Source organism: Cynocephalus volans, chromosome 5 (assembly GCF_027409185.1).
Source record: "Cynocephalus volans isolate mCynVol1 chromosome 5, mCynVol1.pri, whole genome shotgun sequence".
Lineage (NCBI taxonomy): Eukaryota > Metazoa > Chordata > Mammalia > Dermoptera > Cynocephalidae > Cynocephalus > Cynocephalus volans.
In genome coordinates, this window is record NC_084464.1 from 53783840 (window position 1) to 53801704 (window position 17865).

Consider the following 17865-nt stretch of genomic DNA (forward strand, 5'->3'; position numbering starts at 1 on the left):
TCAATTTCATTCAGTTCTGCTCTGATCTTAATGATTTCTTTCTGTCTGCTAACTTTAGGTTTGGATTGTTCTTGTTATTCTAGTTCTTTAAGGTGAAGTGTTAGGTTGTTCACTTGCCATCTTTCCATTCTTCTGAAGTGAGCGTTTAATGCAATAAATGTCCCCCTCAATATGCTTTTGCAGTATCCCACAGGTTTTGGTATGATGTATCATTGTTTTCATTAGTTTCAATAAATTTTTTGATTTCCTCCTTGATTTCTTCTTGGACCCATATGTCATTAAGTAGAATGCTGTTTAATTTCCATGTGTTTCGGTAGTTTCCAGAGTTCGTTTGTCATTAATTTCTAGTTTTAATCCATTGTGGTCTGAGAAGATACATGGGATAATTCCAATTTTTTTGAATTTATTGAGACTTGATTTGTGACCTAATATGTGATCTATCCTGGAGAATGATCCATGTGCTGATGAGAAGAATGAATATTCTGAGGTTGTTGGGTGGATTGTTCTGTAGATATCTGCCAATTCCAATTGGTCTAGAGTCTTGTGTAGATCTTGTGTTTCTCTGCTGATTCTTTGCCTAGATGATCTGTCTAATATTGACAGTGGGGTGTTCAGGTCCCCTGCTATTATGGTATTAGTGTCTATTTCCTTCTTTAGGTCTAATAGCGTTTGTTTTATAAATCTGGCTGCTCCAACATTGGGTGCGTACATATTTATGATTGTTATGTCTTCTTGATGGATCAGTCCTTTTATCATTAAGTAGTGTCCCTCATTGTCTCTTTTTATGGTTTTTAGTTTAAAGTCTATTTTGTCAGATATAAGAATAGCTACTCCAGCTCGTTTTTCTTTTCTGTTTGCATGGTAAATCTTTTTCCATCCTTTCACTCTTAGTCTATGTGAATCTTTATGGGTGAGGTGGGTCTCTTGTAGGCAGCATATAGTTGGGTCCTCCTTTTTGATCCAGTCAGCCAGTCTGTGTCTTTTGATTGGGGGATTTAAGCCTTTTACATTAAGAGTTGTTATTGAAAGGTGTTGATTTATTCCTAGCATTTTATTGGTTGTTTGGTTGTCTTAGGTGTCTTTTGTTCCTTGCTTTCTGATTTACTGTTTGTTTTCTGTGTTTGTTGGTTCCTTAGGTTGTAGATAGCGTTTTTGTTTGCTTGTTTTCTCTTCATGAATGCCATTTTTATTATACTAGTGGGTATTGATTTTTCTTGGGTTTTTATGGCAGTGGTAGTTATTTTTCAGGAACCAAACCCAGTACTCCCTTGAGGATTTCTTGTAAGGGTGGTCTTGTGGTAGTGAACTCCCGCAGTTTTTGTTTGTCTGAGAAATATACTATTTGCCCTTCATTTCGGAAGGATAGCCTTGCAGGGTAGAGTATTCTTGGCTGGCAATCTTTGTGTTTTAGTATTTTGAAAATATCATCCCATTCCTTTCTAGCTTTTAGGGTTTGTGATGAGAAGTCTGATGTTAGCCTGATTGGGGCTCCCTTATAGGTGATTTGACGCTTCTCTCTTGCAGCTTTTAAGATTCTCTCTTTGTCTCTGTGTTTTGCCAATTTGACTATGACATGTCTTGGAGAAGGCCTTTTTGGGTTGAATACGTTTGGAGATCGTTGAGCTTCCTGGATCTGAAGATCTGTGATTTTTCCTATACCTGGGAAGTTTTCTGCCACTATTTTGTTGAATATGTTTTCAATGGAATCTCCATTTTCCTCCCCTTCTGGAATACCTATGACTCGGATATTTTAGTGCTTGAGGTTGTCTGATATCTCTCTCAGATTTTCTTCAATGTCCTTGATTGTTTTTTCTTTCTTTTTGTCTGCTTGTGTTATTTCAGACAGCCCATGTTCAAGTTTAGAGGTTCTCTCTTCAACTTCGACAAGCCTGCTTGTTAAACTCTCCGTTGTGTTTTTTATTTCGCTGAATTACTTCTTCAGTTCAGCAAGTTCTGCTACATTTTTTTTCAGGACATTGATTTCCTTGTACATTTCCCCTTTCAGATCCTGTATACTTTTCCTCATTTCATCATGATGTCTAGCTGAGTTTTCTTGTATCTCATTCAGTTTCCTTAGAATTATCACTCGAAATTCCTTGTCAGTCATTTCAAGGGCTTCTTGTTCTATAGGATCTAGAGTTTGAGATTTATTAACTTTTGGTGGTGTACTTTCTTGATTTTTTGTATTTCTGGTATCTTCTTTTTGGTGTTTATTCATTGTGGCAGGGGGTTTCACAGTCCACTGGTTTGAGACTAATGACTAACTAGGATGTTGCTGTGGTTGCCAATTTCGTATGGCTCCCTCCGTGACTGCTCAGTTGGCCTCTAGTGCCTTGTGTGTGTGGTTGCCTCGGGTCTTGGGCTTCTCCGGGGAGCCACCTTTCTGGTAAGCTTGGACTCTGCTGGGCTGGTGGATCACGTACCACAGGGTGTGTGATCTCTGTTGAGCTTTCACTTCCTGTGCTGGACTTCTCCCTGTTCTGTGTGCTCTGGCCCAGGCTGTTAGATCGTGCAGTGGCGACCCCACAGGGTGTGTGGTTTCTGTCGAGTCTCCACCTCCCTGGCCTCACGTCTCCCCACTCTGTGTGCACTGTGCTGGGCTGGGGCGTGTCTTCTGCAACCCTCGTCTATCAGCTGGGCCTTCAAGACCCTGCTCGGCGCTGCCTCGCCCAGGAAGTCTGCTAGGTTTCTGGTAGGCACAGACGACCGGTCCCTCTGGGTGCCTTTGTAGCACTGTGTAGATCTTTCTCGGGTCTTGTTCACCTTTGTATCCCCCCGGCATAGACCGAATCTAGCACCCACCTGCAGCCAGCTCTCCGGCAAGTTCAAGCGGACCTGGGAACTCTCCTACCACACTGTTCCCAACCAGAAATTGGTTAGGCTTTTTTCCGAACTGGTGGCCGCAGAGATGGTATCTGCCTCCCAGTAACAGGAAGTTTACTGGGGGCTGGAGTCCAGGGTGTGGTGGAGTGACAGTCGGCCCGCCCGTACTTCCTTGCCCTCCCAACACTGGCCGGGGACGCCCCACGCCAGCAGCTCCGCCAGAGAACCGCGGAGGCAGTGGGAGGGGAGGCCGGCCCACAGGCTCCGGAAAGCCCCGCGCCGGGCCAAGCAAGTGGGAAGGCTCAGTGACAGCCGAGCCAGGCGGAGCTGCCAGCACCTGGGAAAATGTAGGCAGCCCTGGGGCGGTGAGTGGCCTGGTGATGCAGGCGGGAGCCAGGTGGGCGTCAGCTCCCCGAACAGGGCTTGGCCAGGGGTCACTCACAGTGCTGTGCGAGGTCGGGTGCTCACTCTGCCTGGTTTGCCGCCTTTCCCGTTCTTGGCCGCTGCCGCCTCAGGCTGTTCAGTCGCGGCGCGCTCGGCGCTCCCAGGAATCTTCTTTAATGCCGGCCTGAAACCTCGAATCCTGAATAGGGCAACTGGCTGCCTTCAGCGCGGCCCCAGCCTCCGGGATCCTGGCTGCATCCACAGCAGACCTGGCGCCGTGTTCCCTGTTTCGAGACTCGCTTTTGCAGCTAAGAAACAGTTCTTTTCCTGCTCCACACTTCAAAGCTGTTGCCTGTAAATGAGGCAGCCTCTCCTGCTGGGGGCACAGTGGCGTTCAGCCCCCACGACCGGCCAGCAGCTGCAGTCCTCCCTTAAGAGATGGCAAGAGGAAGGTCCACAAGTTTGCCGGCTGCCTGAGGCCCAGTGGCCGTCTTTTCCACCTCAGCTACTCCGCGCCAGCAGCTGCAGCCACCGCCATCTTGAAAACCTCCAAGTCTGTTTCTTACAATTGGTGGCATCTTACACTCCATAACATATGGTACATCTAACAAGAATCCTTTGGGACTTTTTTTAACCATAGTTATAGTAATCAGGAATTTTGTTAGTCCAGGAATCCCATACATGTCTGTGTGTGGATCCTTCCTAGAAAAAAAGTTGGGTGCAGGGAGGACTTAGTGTTTGAATGATTTGTAGGGGGACCTTGATTAAATCAAGAGTCCTGGAATTTTCCATTACTGGAAGAGGAAGTAAGAAGAAACTTGTTTTCAACAGTGATTGTGGACTAGGCTTTTGGGAGTTTGGATGACAAGAGTGGAATAGCAGGGAAAGGAATATATTTATTCCCTCAATGAAAATGGTGATTTGCTTGTATTTGAAGCTTAAGTGTGTGGAAAGGGTTTGTGCATGAGGCTGAGTCAGAGGTGGTCTCAGAAAACTTTTCCTATAGCAGGTAAGGTGGGGTTTGAACTTGGATACGTCAGTCTGGGGTTTCTCTGAGACATAAATTGATTTCACTGGAATCTGGAGAGGATAGTTTTATCTAGTCATACCTGAGCTAGATAACTTTATTTGAAGGATGTGTATAATCAAAGAAAAGAAAGGTACCAAGGGTAGGGGAAATGCCTCATGGTGTAAGGATATAATTTTCACTTTCATGACATCATCTAAAGAGAGTCACAAAGGTATATTTACTAAGGACAGAAAATACACAAGAGCAGCCATAACCACTGCTTTTTAAAAATTGACTTGAAAAAATTAATAAGCAAAATATGCATTGGTTATAACATTCAAAATGTACAAAAGTGTGTACCATGAAAAGTATCCTTCCCTCCCTTATCCCTTAATTTCTCTGTTCCCTTGTCCAGAAGGGACCACTGTTAACTAGTGTATCCTTCCAGATATTCCTGTGCATATGCAAGCATTTATACTTTTTTTGGTAAATGTTAGCATACCACATAAACTATTCTCACCTTGCTTATTTCATTTAAGATTTATCCTTAAGATTGTTATGTAACGCTGTATGTAGAGAGAGCTTTGTCTTATCTTTTTAATGGCTACATATTTTTCCATTGTATGAGTGTTCTGACCTTTATTTAACTAATCTTCTATTAATAGATATTTAGGTTGTTTATGGTGTTGCAGATAATACTGCATTGAACATCTTTGTATGTGTTGTGCACATAAAAAAGAATATCCATCAGATAAATTCCTGGAAGTACAATTTCTGTGTAAAAGGATGCATGCATTTATTTCCCTTTAATGACTAGTAGTAAAAAACCCAAACTCTTACAAAATGAAAAGCAGATATGTGCTAGTTGGGGGAGAGTAGGTCAGGTGGGGAACAAACAATGGAAAATGCCATGGGCATCAGGGGAAAGATCGGAAAATCTTTCACCAGTCTTATGGGGGAAAAGAAACCAGGAAGAGGATAGTAGGCTGTGGCAGTCAGAAGGAAATTTGTTTAATCTGCTGAACTGTGAAGGAAAGAAAGTAGTATCTGATGAACTGGACATGGACAGACCAGGAATGTTGGGTGGGGGGAGAGATTTTATATATATATATATTTTTTAAAGGCCCATTAGGGCCCAAGTTTGGTCCAGACTCTTAAAAAAGGATATTTCTAAACTTTGGTGTCTTCAGCAGTAAATTGGGGATAATATCAATACAGTTGTTACCTGGCATTGGCCAACCTTAAGGTTAAGAGCAGTCTTCTGCAAGACTATCCTCAGGGCCACCCTCATTTCTGATCAGCCAGCTACAAATCCAGGCTCTCTATAAGCCTGCATTAGGTTGGGTAATTCACTAGAACAACTCACACAACTCAGGAAAATGCTGTACTTAGGAGTAAAGTTTTACTGTAGCAAAAGGATACAAATCAGAACAAGCCAAAGGGAAGAGAGGCATAGGACAGGAGTTTCAAATGGGAAGTTTCTGTTGACCTTAGGGACACATTAACACACAGAGAATATGCCCACCAGGGAGGCTCACTGAAGCTTAGGTGCCCAGAGTATGTTTATTGGAGTTTCATTACGTAGGCATGATTGATTAAATCCTATTAGGAAAAGAAGAGTCAAACTTAGCACTTGTTATTCATTACTAGATAGAGATGGCTTTACAGTGCAAGAATCTTAGTGGGCAAAAATTTTAGTGTTGGTTTTGGTCATAACTGTATATTTTGACATTTTATAACCATTCAGAAAAATAGCACATTAGTAAAATGTTAAATCATACTTCAGTGTGTGGCTTAATTTTGAGTTTAACACTTTTGTTCATATAGAGAAGTGAGGTTTAGTTTCATTGTTTTCTTTCTAACAGTTAAATTGAGAACATTTTTTTTTAACATTTAAAAACTTATTTTACTGGCTCACTTGGTTAGAGTTCAGTGTTGTAACACCAAAGTCAAGTATTTGGATCCCTGTACCGGCCAGCCACCAAAAAAAAAAAAAAAAAAAAACCAACAAACAAGCAAAAAAAGTTATTGCGTGAATGATATAGATTACCAGAAGTGGGGATTGGGGTGTGGGGGCAATAATTAGGAATATTCTTACCACGTTTCTAGATAGTACTTTATGATGCCTTATTAGCTATTAAACAGTTTTGCTTAGGTTTAGTTTTTTGTTTTAACTCTGATTCTATGACAGATGAGGTTACGCTAAAAATAATTAACAACCCTACAACCTCAGAGACTTTAAATACGCAAAATATATTATTCAGACTGTGTGACCAATTCAGATCCAGTTGGGGGATGAGTGGAGGATTCTGCCCCAGGAAGTTACTTCATACCATGTCTCTGCAAGCTTAAAATAATGCTTTTAGAGTTCAGTACGGCAAGAGCAAAATAGAGCTGGAGGGTCTCGCCCAGCAAATACATGCTCTGGCTCAGAAATGATGACTTTGCCCCTATACCATTAGGCAAAACTAGTCACAAGGCTAGTCCAGCTGCAAAACAACGTGAGAAAGTATAATTCTCCTATGTGTCTGGAAGAGACGCAGACTTGGATATGGATGAGCTTTAGAAGTGTCTTTAGCAATGATTTTTTTTTTTTTTTTTTTTTACAGTTTTTAGGGTTATTCTTCCTCCCTAACTGAATTGTTAGGATAAAATGAGGTAATGTATATAACAGCATGTAGAGAACTATATAAAGCATTATACAAGTATATGTGAGATTTTTTTTAACCAAGTACTCTTTTTCGGAGAAGTTACTGAGCCATGAATAATATCTAAAGCAAAGGGGATGCAGATAGTTCCATTCCTTTTCTATCTGGAAATATAAAGTTCTAATATGGAAGAGCTACTTATTTCCAGTAAGAAGCGTTGTTTGTTCAGTTTCTTGCTTTTTAAAAAACTTTGTCTTGATCTCTTTTTAGCAGGATACTGTAGCTATTTCTTTGTAACATGAATAGTCCAGAGATTGAAATCAATGTTGTGTTAGTTTTAAAAACAGTAGTTATTTCTAATTATGGATTTAATACATGAATGAAATAATACTGAAAATATTATAATTGGGGCTTGCTTTTTTTTCATTTAACAAACTGTCTTAGAGATCTTTCCATATCATTATATATAAATGTACCTCATTCTGTACAGCTGCATTATTTATAACCATTTCCATAGTAAGAACAGGCCATAATTTTTTGATTGACCTATTAATGAAATTAGAAATGGAGAATTTCTGGGTGGGTTTTCTTATAGGAAGCAGTGCTTCAGAGAGCACCCTGTACACATCTGTATACATCTCTTTGTACACATTTCCATATTTTTCAAGATAAATACCTAAAAGTAGAATTTCAGTGCTGTATGTCATCTTTGTGGCCTTCTATATAATGGAATTTCTCTTGTCTACACTGTTCTCTCTGACCTGAGAAAATGACATGGGGTAGGTATTTGATGTCTCCTAGATAGTTTGCATTTCTGGAGTTGTATAAAATAACTCTTATATTCTTGGTTTGGAGATTTGTGGTCATTTTTATTTATTCTGCACTAGTTTGGTGCAGCACCAGCATAAAAGTACATGGGGTATAATATCAACTTTACATGTATCTTCCTGGGTCTAGATGTTAGGAAATAGTAGAACCATAAAGGCTTCAGGATAATATGTTCAGGTTGAAAACTCAGATTTATATTACCAAAAATTTTGCCTTGGTACCCTGTTTGAGTTTTGAGGGTTTTTTTAAAGGGAAAATTTACATATGTTGGAAGGTACAAATCTTTATTGACATTTTTGACAGTAGTTAACCTCATATTACTCACACACTATCGAGATAGAGAACATTTCTGTCTGACTAGAAATTTCCCTTTTTTTCAGCTCCAGCCCCACCCGCTTAGGTTAACCAGTATGCTGATATTTTCATTTTAGATTAATTTGGCTGATTCTAGAATATCATAAAATACAAAAATAAAATCATACTCTTTTGTGGCTGTCCTTACTTAGCATAATGTCTATCAGATTTATCCATGATGTAATGATTATTAAAAGTTGTTTCCATCTAGCCAGTTAGCTCAGTTGGTTAGAGCATGGTGTTATAACACCAAGGTCAAGGGTTGGGATCCCATATTGGCCAGCTGCCATGAAAAAAAAAAAAGATTAAAAAAATTAAACTAAAAAAAATTGTTCCCATTTTTATTGCTGAGTAGTATTCGATTGTACCACACTTGCCCACAATCCATTGACCTGTTGATGAACATTTGGGTTTCCAGTTTGGGGCTATTGTGAATAACCTTTATAACCTTTGCTTTTTAAAATATGCAACAAATTATGACATTGGGCATTATTATTCTGTACCTAACCACAATTTTATGTGTTTTATATAACAAATAACATAAATTTAGACTATTAAAAATCTACAGGTTTTTATGACACATCTTAGGAATATTAAGATAAGACACCATTAAGATAGGCCTTCTAGACTGTAATCTAATACAGTGAATACTCTTAGCTGACACATTAGTCGCAGGCTACAACCATTTTAATGAAAGTCTTTTTGTGGATATACGTTTTAATTTTTCTTGGATAAATCCCTAGGAGTGGAATTTCTGGGTTGAAGGGCAGACATGTGTTGAACTTTATAAGAAACTGCCAAAACTTTTTCCAAAATGGCTTTATATTCTCACCAGTAATGTATGAAAGTTCCTGTTGCTCTGTATTCTCACCAACATTTGATGTTGTCAATCTTTATGGGCTGGACAGTTAGCTTAGCTGGTTAGAGTGCAGCCTTGTAACAAACACCAAGGTCAAGGGTTCAGATCCAGATACTTTTTTTGGCCAGTGCCAAAAAAAGAAAAAGAAAAAAAGGATGATGTCATTCTTTTTAATTTAGCTATTCTATGTAGAGGTATTTCATTATGGTTTTAATTTTCCCTTAAGAATAATAATATTGATACAATTTTACCTGTGCTTATTGCTCATTCCTCTAACTTTTGTTGTGAAGTTACTGTTTTGGGTCTTTTGTTCATTTTTTATTGGATTGTTTATGTTTTTGATACTGAGTTTTGGAGTTCTTTATATATTATGGATACAAGTCCTTTCTCAGACACATTTTTTGAGTATTTTCCCCCAGTCTATGGCTTGCCTTTAAGGTATCTTTTTGATAACAGAGGTTTTATAATTTTGATGAAGTTCAATTTACTAATTTTTTTTCTTTTATAGTTAGTTTCCTGTGTCCAAGAAATCTCTGTTATCTCCCAGATGGCAAAAATACTCTCTATGTTTTGTTATATAAACTTTGAAATTTTAGATTTTATGTCTCGGTCTATGTTCTGTATCAAACTAATTTTGTTATATAGCTTGAGGTAGGGGTTAAGCTTCATTTTTTTACTTATGTATGTCCAGTAGTTCTAGCACATTTAATTTAGCTATTTATTCCTCTGCCTATTTAATTGCTTTGATATCTTACCAAAATCATTTGAAGGTATAGTGTGGGTCTATTTCTGAACACTCTAATCTAGTCTATTCATTGATATGGTTTTTCTTATGCCAAGAAACACATTATCTTGATTATGGTAGCTTTATAATAAGTTGTATTTTTTTGATTAATTTTTTATTGAAACTTATTGATTGTACATATTTATGGGGTACAGAGTTATATTTCAATATAGGTATGCGTTGCATGATGATCTAATCAGAGTAATTAGCATATTCATCATTGCATAACTTAATTATTTATGATGTGCACATTTGATCTCCTCTCTTCTAGTCACTTGATAACATGCAATAAATCATTGTTAATTATAGATTCCTCGGTTGACTGTACACCAGTAATGCCTATTTTTATATCTGCCTATAATTTTGTGTCTATTAACCAGCCTCTTACTATTCCCTCCTCCCCTTTCCTGTCTCTAGTAACCATAGTTTTTCTCTCTCCTTCTAACAGTTATACTTATTGTTATTAATTTGGGGTTTATTTGTTTGTTTTAGCTCCTACATATGAGTGAGAACATGCAGTATTTCTCTTCCTGTGCTTGGCTCTTTTCAGTTAACATAATTTTCTCCAGTTAAATCCATGGTACTGTGAATAGCAGAATTTTGTTCTTTCTTATTGCTGAGTAGTATTCCATTGTGTATATGTACCACATTTTCTTTAACCAGTCATCTGTTGATGGACATTGAGGTTGGTTTCATATCCTGGCTATTGTGAATAGAACTGTGATAAACATGGGAGTGCAGGTATCCCTTCAACATGATGATTTCCATTCCTTTGAGTATATACACAGTAGTGAGATTACTGTAGTTTGAGAAACCTCCATGCTGTTTTCCATAATGGCTGTGCTAATTTACAATCTCACCAACAACGTATATGGCTCCTTTTTTCTCCACATCCTTGCCAGCATTTATTTTCTTTTTGATAATAGCCAGTCTAACTGGAGTGAGAGAATATCTTAGTATGGTTTTGATTTGCATTTCCCTGATGATTAGTGCTGTTGAGCATTTTTTATATACTGTTGGCAATTTGTATGTTGTCTTTTGAAAAATGTGTATTCAGCTCCCTTGCCCATTTTTTAATTGGGGTATTTGTTTTTTTATTATTGAGTTGTTTGAGTTCCTTATATATTCTGGGTATTAGTCCCTTGTCAGATGTGTAGTTTGCATTCTGCAAGTTGTCTCTTTGCTTTACTTATTGTTCATTTGCTGTGCAGAAGCTTTTAAGCTTGATAAAATCCCATTTGTTTATTTTTGCTTTCGTTGCCTGTGCTTTGGAGGTATTATTCATAAAATCTTTACCTAGTCCTGTGTCTTAGAACTTTTCTCCTGTGTCTTCTTCTAGCAGTTTTTATAGTCTCAGCTCTTACATTTAAGTCTTCAATCAATGTTGAGTTGGTTTTTGTATATGGTGAGAAATAGGGGTCTAGTTTCATTCTTCTACATGTGGATATCCAGTTGTCCCAGTACCATTTATTGAAGAGGCTTCCCTTTCCCCAGTGTATATTTCTGGCACCTTTGCCAAGGTCAGTTGGCTGTAAGTACATGGATTTGTTTCCAGTTCTCTATTCTGTTTCATTGGCCAATGTGTCTTTTTTTATACCAGTACCATGCTGTTCTGGTTACTATCACTTTGTAGTATAATTTGAAATCAGGTTGTGTAATGCCTTGTGTTTTATTCTTTTTGCTCAGGATTGCTTTGGTTATTTGAGGTCTCTTGTTGTTCCATATGAATGTTAGAATTGTTTTTTCTGTTTCTATGAAGAATCTCATTAGTATTTTGATAGGAATTGCATTGAATCTGTTGATCACTTTGGATAATATGGTCATTTTCACAACATTAATTCTACCAATCCATGAGCATGGAATGTCTTTCCATTTTTGTGCATCCTCTTTAATTTCTTTTATCAGTCTTTTGTAATTTTTGTTGTAGAGATTTGTCACCTGCTTGGTTACATTTACTCATTTATTCCTAGATATTTTATTTTTTGGTAGCTATCGTACATGGGATTGCTTTCTTGATTTCTTTTTCTGCTAGTTTGTTGTTGGTGTATAGAAATACTGCTGGTTTTGTATATTGCTTTTGTATCCTGCAACTTAACTGAAATCATTGATCAATTCTAGCAGTTTTTTGGTGGGGTCTTTCAGTTTTCCTATATATATAAGATCATGTCATCTGCAATAAGGACAGTTTTGCTTCCTCTTCTCCAGTTTAAATGATCTTTATTCCTTTCTCTTGCCTAATTGCTCTGGCTAGAATTTCCAGTACTATGTTAAATAGCAGTGGTAAGATTGGGCATCCTTGTCTTGTTCCTATTCATAGAGGTAAAGCATCTTTTCCCCATTCAGGATGATGTTAGCTGTGGGTTTGTCATATATGTCTTTTATTATATTGAGATACTTTCCTTCTATACCTATTTAGTTGAGAGTTTTTATTATGAAGGGATGTTGAATTTTATCAGAAGCTTTTTTTTTTGCATCTATTGAGATGATCATATAGTTTTTATCTTTTATTTTGTTGATATGGTGTATCACATTTATTGATTTGCGTATGTTGAGCCATCCTTGTGTTCCTCATATGAATCCCACTTGATCATGATATATAATCTTTTTGATATGCTCTTGGATTCTGTTTGCGAGTACTTTGTTGAGAACTTCTGTATATAAGTACATCAAGGATATTGGCCTGTGGTTTTCTTTTTTTGTTGTTGTGTCTTTGTCTGCTTTGGGTCTCAGTGTGATGCTGTCCACATAGTATGAGTTTGGAATAGATTTTTTGATTTTTTGTAATGTATTGAGCAGTACTGGTATTAAATCTTTAAAAGTTTGGTAGAATTCAGCAGAGAAGCCATCTGGTCCTAGGCTTTTTTGGTCAGGAAACATTTTATTACTGATTCAGTCTTATTGCTCATTACTGATCTGTTCAGACTTTCTATTCTTGTTTCAGTCTTGATAAGTTGAATGTGTCCAGGAATTTATCCATTTCCTTTGGATTTTCGGATTTGTTGGTGTATAGTTGTTCATGATCTATAATTGTTCTTTGTCTTTCTGTGGAATCAGTTGTAACATCTCCTTTTTCATTTCTCATTTTTATTTGGGTCTTCTCTCTTCTTGGTTAGTCTAGTTAACGGTTTTGCTAGTTTCGGTTATCCTCTAAAAATCTTGTTTTGTCGATCTTTTGTATCTTATTTTGGTCTCTATTTCATTTAGGTCTGTTCTACTTTATTATTTCTATATGTCTACTAATTTGGGGGTTGAATTATTCTTACTTTTCTATTTCCTTGAGGTGTGATAATTAGGTTGGTTGTTGGAGATCTTTTAACTTTTTTGATGTAAGCACTTATTGCAATAAATTTCCTTCTTAATATTGCTTTTGTGGTATCCTATAAGTTTTGGTATGGTGTGCTTCTGTTTTCACCTGTTTCAAGAAATTTTTTAAATTTCCTACTTTATTTCATTTTTGACCCATTGGTCATTTAGGAACATGTTGTTTAATTTCCATGTATTTGTATGGTTTCACTTGTTGATTCCTATTTTTATTCCATTGTGGTCCAAAACAATACTTATTTTTTATTATTATTATTTTTTTTTATCGATACTTGATTGTGGCCTAACATGTGGTCTATCCTGGAGAATGATCCATGTGCTGATGAGAAAAAGGCATATTTTGCAGGGGTTGGATGAAATGTTCTATAAATGTCTGTTGAGTCCATTTTGTCTGGAGTGCAGTTTAAATCTGATATTTCTCTGCTAATTTTTTGTTTAGATGATCTGTCCAATACTGAGAAGGGTGTTGAAGTCTCCAACTATTATTGTTCTGGGGTCTACCTCCCCCTTTAGATCTAGTAATAATTGCTTTATATATCTGGGTGCTCCAATGTAGGATGCATATATGTTTATGATTGTTATATTCTCTTGCTGTATTGATCCCTGTATCATTATATAATGTCCTTCTTTATCTTTTTTTTATCGTTTTTTGTTTAAAGTCTATTTTATCTGATGTAAGTATAGCTACTCCTGCTCATTTTTGTTTTCCATTTGTGTGGAATATCTTTTTTCATCCATTCACTGTTAGTCTGTGTGTGTCTTTACTGGTGAAGTGTTTCTTGTTGGCAGCATATAGTTGGGTCTAGTTTTTTAATCACAAAGCCTATCTGTATCTTTTAAGTGGGGAATTCAATCCATTTATGTTCAGGGATGATACTGAAAGGTATTGCCTTATTCCTGCCATTTTTTAATTTTTTAATGACAGTTTTATGTTTGTTTTGTTCCTTTCTTTCTCTTTTATTATTTATATTTGCTGTTTAGTGTTTTTTGTAGTGATAACATGCAGTTTCTTTCTCTTTCTTATATGTATATCTGCTCTACTAGTGGGTTTTATTCCTTCTTGTGTATTCATAATGGTACTTATCACTCTTTTGATTCCAGATATAGGATATAGGACTCCTTTGAGGATTTTTTGTAGGGCCAGTCTTGTGGTGATGTGTTCCTGTGGTTTTCATTTGTCTGGGAAAGACACTATTTCTCCTTCATTTGTGAAGGATAGCTTTGCTGGGTATAACATTCTTGGCTGGCAGTTTTTTCCTTTAACACTTTGAATATATCATCCCACTTTCTCCTGGAATGTATGGTTTTGGTTGAGAAGTCTGCTGTTAGTCTGATGAGTTAGTCTGATGGGGATTCCCTTAAGGTGACTTGATACTTTTGTCTTGCAGTTTTTGGAATTCTCTCTGTCTTTGACTTTTGACAATTTAACTAGTATGTGTCTCAGGCAGGACTTTTTGGGGTTCAATCTGTTTGGGGATCTTTGAACCTTCTGGATCTGGAAGATCATATCTTTCCCAATATGTAGGACGTTTTCAGTTATTTTGTTGAATAGGTTTTCAGTGCCTTTTCCTTACTCTCCCCCTTCCAGAATACCCATGATACAAATGTTTGTATTCTTAAGGTTGTCCAATAGATCTCATAGGCTTTGTTTGTTTGTTTTATTCTTACTATAATAAGTCTTGAACTAATTAGTGTAAGTCCTCTATTTTTGTTCCCTTAAAGTTTGCTTTGTCTATTTCAGGTTCTTTGCATTTTATAAAGTTTGGAATTAGTTTGTCAGTTTTTTATTTTTAAGGAAGGCTGCTGAGATTACAACTAGGATTACACTGAATCTGTATATGAATTTGAGGAGAATTGACATTTTAACAATACTGAGTTTTCCAATCCATGAACATCTTGTATCTCTCCATTGATTATGATCTTCTTCTTCAATCTCTTTTACCAATGTCTTATAGTTTTTATGTAGAAGTTGTACATACTTTTTGTTATATTTATTCCAGAGTATTTTATGATGCTATTATAAATTGAATCTTTTCCTTCGTTTTAGTTTCCATTTGTTTTCTGGTGGTATAAAGAAATAAAATCAGTTTCTGATATTCGACTTGTACCCTGTGACCTTGCTAAATTCACTATTAGTTCTGGTAGTTTTTGTTTTTTTATTTTTGATTCTTAGGATTATACATAATTATGTCCTCTGTGAATGGAGACAGTTTTATTTCCTTTCCAGTCCTTTTGTCTTTTGTTTTTGTGTGTATGCCTTATTGTTCTGGTGAAAGTGTGCATCCTTGCCTTGCCTTGTTCCCAATCTTATGTGGAAAACATTCAGTCTTTCGCCATTAAGTATGATGTTAGGTATAGTTTTTTCATACTACCCTTTATATCACTGAGGCAGTTCCCTTCTATTCCTAGTTTACTGAATTGTTTTTTTTTTAATATCATAAATGACTACTGAATGTTATCAAGTGCTTTTACTGCATCTATTGAGATGATCTTAGTTTTTCTTTTTTTATTCCATTAATATAGTTGATTGCTTTGATTTTTTAAAAATTATTACTAGGATAAACACTGCTTGATTATCATGAATTACAACTTTTATACATTGCTGGATTTAATTTGTTAATGTTGTATTAAGGATTTTGGAGTCTATGTCCCACAGAATACCAGTCTGTCAATTTCCTGTAATGTCTTTGTCTGGTTTTGGTATCAGGGTTATACTGGCTTTATAAAATGAATGGGAAATGTTCCTTCTATATTTTCTGAGGAATTTGTGTAAAATCAGTAAAATTTTTCCTTAAATGTTTGATCGAATTTTCTGGTAAAATAAACTTTCAAGGCCTGGGGCTTTCTTTTAAGGAAGTTTTTGATAACAGATTAAATTTCTTTGATACTTATTAGGGTTATTGAGAACTTTATTTCATCTTGTGTCAGTTTAGAACTATATATTTTTCAAGGGATATGTTTCATCATGTAACTTCAGATTTATTGACATAAAATTGTACATTCCTTGTGCTTTTGATATCTCTTTCATTCCTGATAATACTAATTTGTGTTTTCTCTCTTTAATCAATTTTATTAATCTTTTCAAATAATCAGTTTTTAGCTTTGTTACTTTTGTCTTTTATCTGTTTTCTTTTATTAATTTCTGCCTTTAACATCATTCTTCCTTCTCTTTACTTTGGATTTAATATGCTTGTGTTTTCTTATTTGATCCATGGTTATTTAGAAGTACATTGTTTAACTTCGAAATATTTGATGCTTTCTTAGATAGCATATTATAGCTGATTTCTAATGCAATTACATGTTCTGTTAGGTTTCAGTCTTGAAATTATTGAGACTTGGTTTATGGCTCAGCAACGTAGTTCATCTTGAAAACACCCTATGCACTTGAAAAGAAGGTGTACTTTGCAGTTATTGGATGTAATTATTGATATGGTTTTAATTAATTATTGATGTATATATTGATTTTGATCTATCATTTTGCTATTTGTTTTCTGTTTGTCTCAAGGTTTTTGTTCCTTTTTCTAATTTTATGTCTTCTTTTGGGTTAGTCAACATTTTAGCATTTCATTTTGATTCCTCTGTTGTCTTTTGATCCATACTCCTTTGCATTATTTTTTAGTAGTAATTGTAGGGATTATTATATGTATCTTTAACTTATCAGTCTATTTTCACTACTTCACTTAAAATATATGAACTTTACATTTATAATTGCACTATTCATCTCATCTTTTGTGTTTCTTCTCATATATATTACACCCATAAACTTAAACTTTACAGTGCAATTTTATAATTTTTGCTTTAACAGATAAGTCCTTTAAAGACATTAAGAAAAGAAACAAAAAAATACATATAACCTTTAATATTTAACCACATATATCTCACTCCTAGTGTTCTCCTGTGGCCCAGAGATTAGCAAATTTTTTCTGTAAGGATCCAAGTAGTAAATATACAGTTGACTCTTGAATAACACAAGTTTGAACTGCCTGGGTCCATGTATATGCAGATTTTTTTCAATAAATACAGTTGGCCCTCTGTATCTGTGTGTTCCACATCCACAGATTCAACCCACCTTGGATCAGAAATACAGTATTCAAGGGATATGGAACCCAGGTTATATGGAGGGCCAACTTCTGTCCACAGGTTTTTGAAGGGCTGACTGTGGGACCATGGATTTTGGTACCTGTGGGGAATGGGGGTGGGAGGGGTCTTGGGACCAATCACCTGCAGAGACCAATGGACACCAAGTGACGACTGTATTAGGTTTTGCAGGCCAAATGCAGTCTTTGTTGTTGCTTCTGCTGCCTTTTTTTTTTTTTTTTTTTTTTTTTAATAACCCTTTAAAAATGTAAAAACCATTCTTATCTTACAGGTCTTACAAAAAGAGGCTATGGACAACAATTTGTCCACTCCTGCTGCAAATACTAGTCACAATCTGATACCAGTTCCTCCAACCTGGTTATGAATTCTCTTAGTTTGTGTTTACCTGATAATGTTTTTATTTTGCATTCTTTTTTTTTTTTTTTTTTTCTGGAAAAAACACTCTTTCTTTACACTCTCACACAATACTTCTGACACCTGATGTGTGAGTTTTTTCCTCATCGAGCAATTCTCCAACTGTTCAAACACTGCCTGGGTGTCCTACAATTTAATTCAGTTCTGACTCTCTCTACCTGGTGGTGTTGTCATATCTCAAAGACTAAAGGCTCAGCCTCACAAGACTTCCCCCCATCTCAATACCAATCACAAGCAGAAAGGGGTCATCTATACCTCTGGTAGTCTGGCTATAAATTGGGGTTCCCACTCACCCCTCCTTGGATTTGATTAACTTGCTAGGATAGCTTGCTAAACTTAGGTA

At 36.4% G+C, this 17865-nt stretch overlaps 1 protein-coding gene across 4 annotated transcripts in view; it reads left to right on the forward strand.

The window, feature by feature from the left end:
* UBR2 (ubiquitin protein ligase E3 component n-recognin 2) overlaps positions 1-17865 on the forward strand; it is a 134587-nt gene that overhangs the window by 17164 nt on the left and 99558 nt on the right. The window lies entirely within an intron of this gene.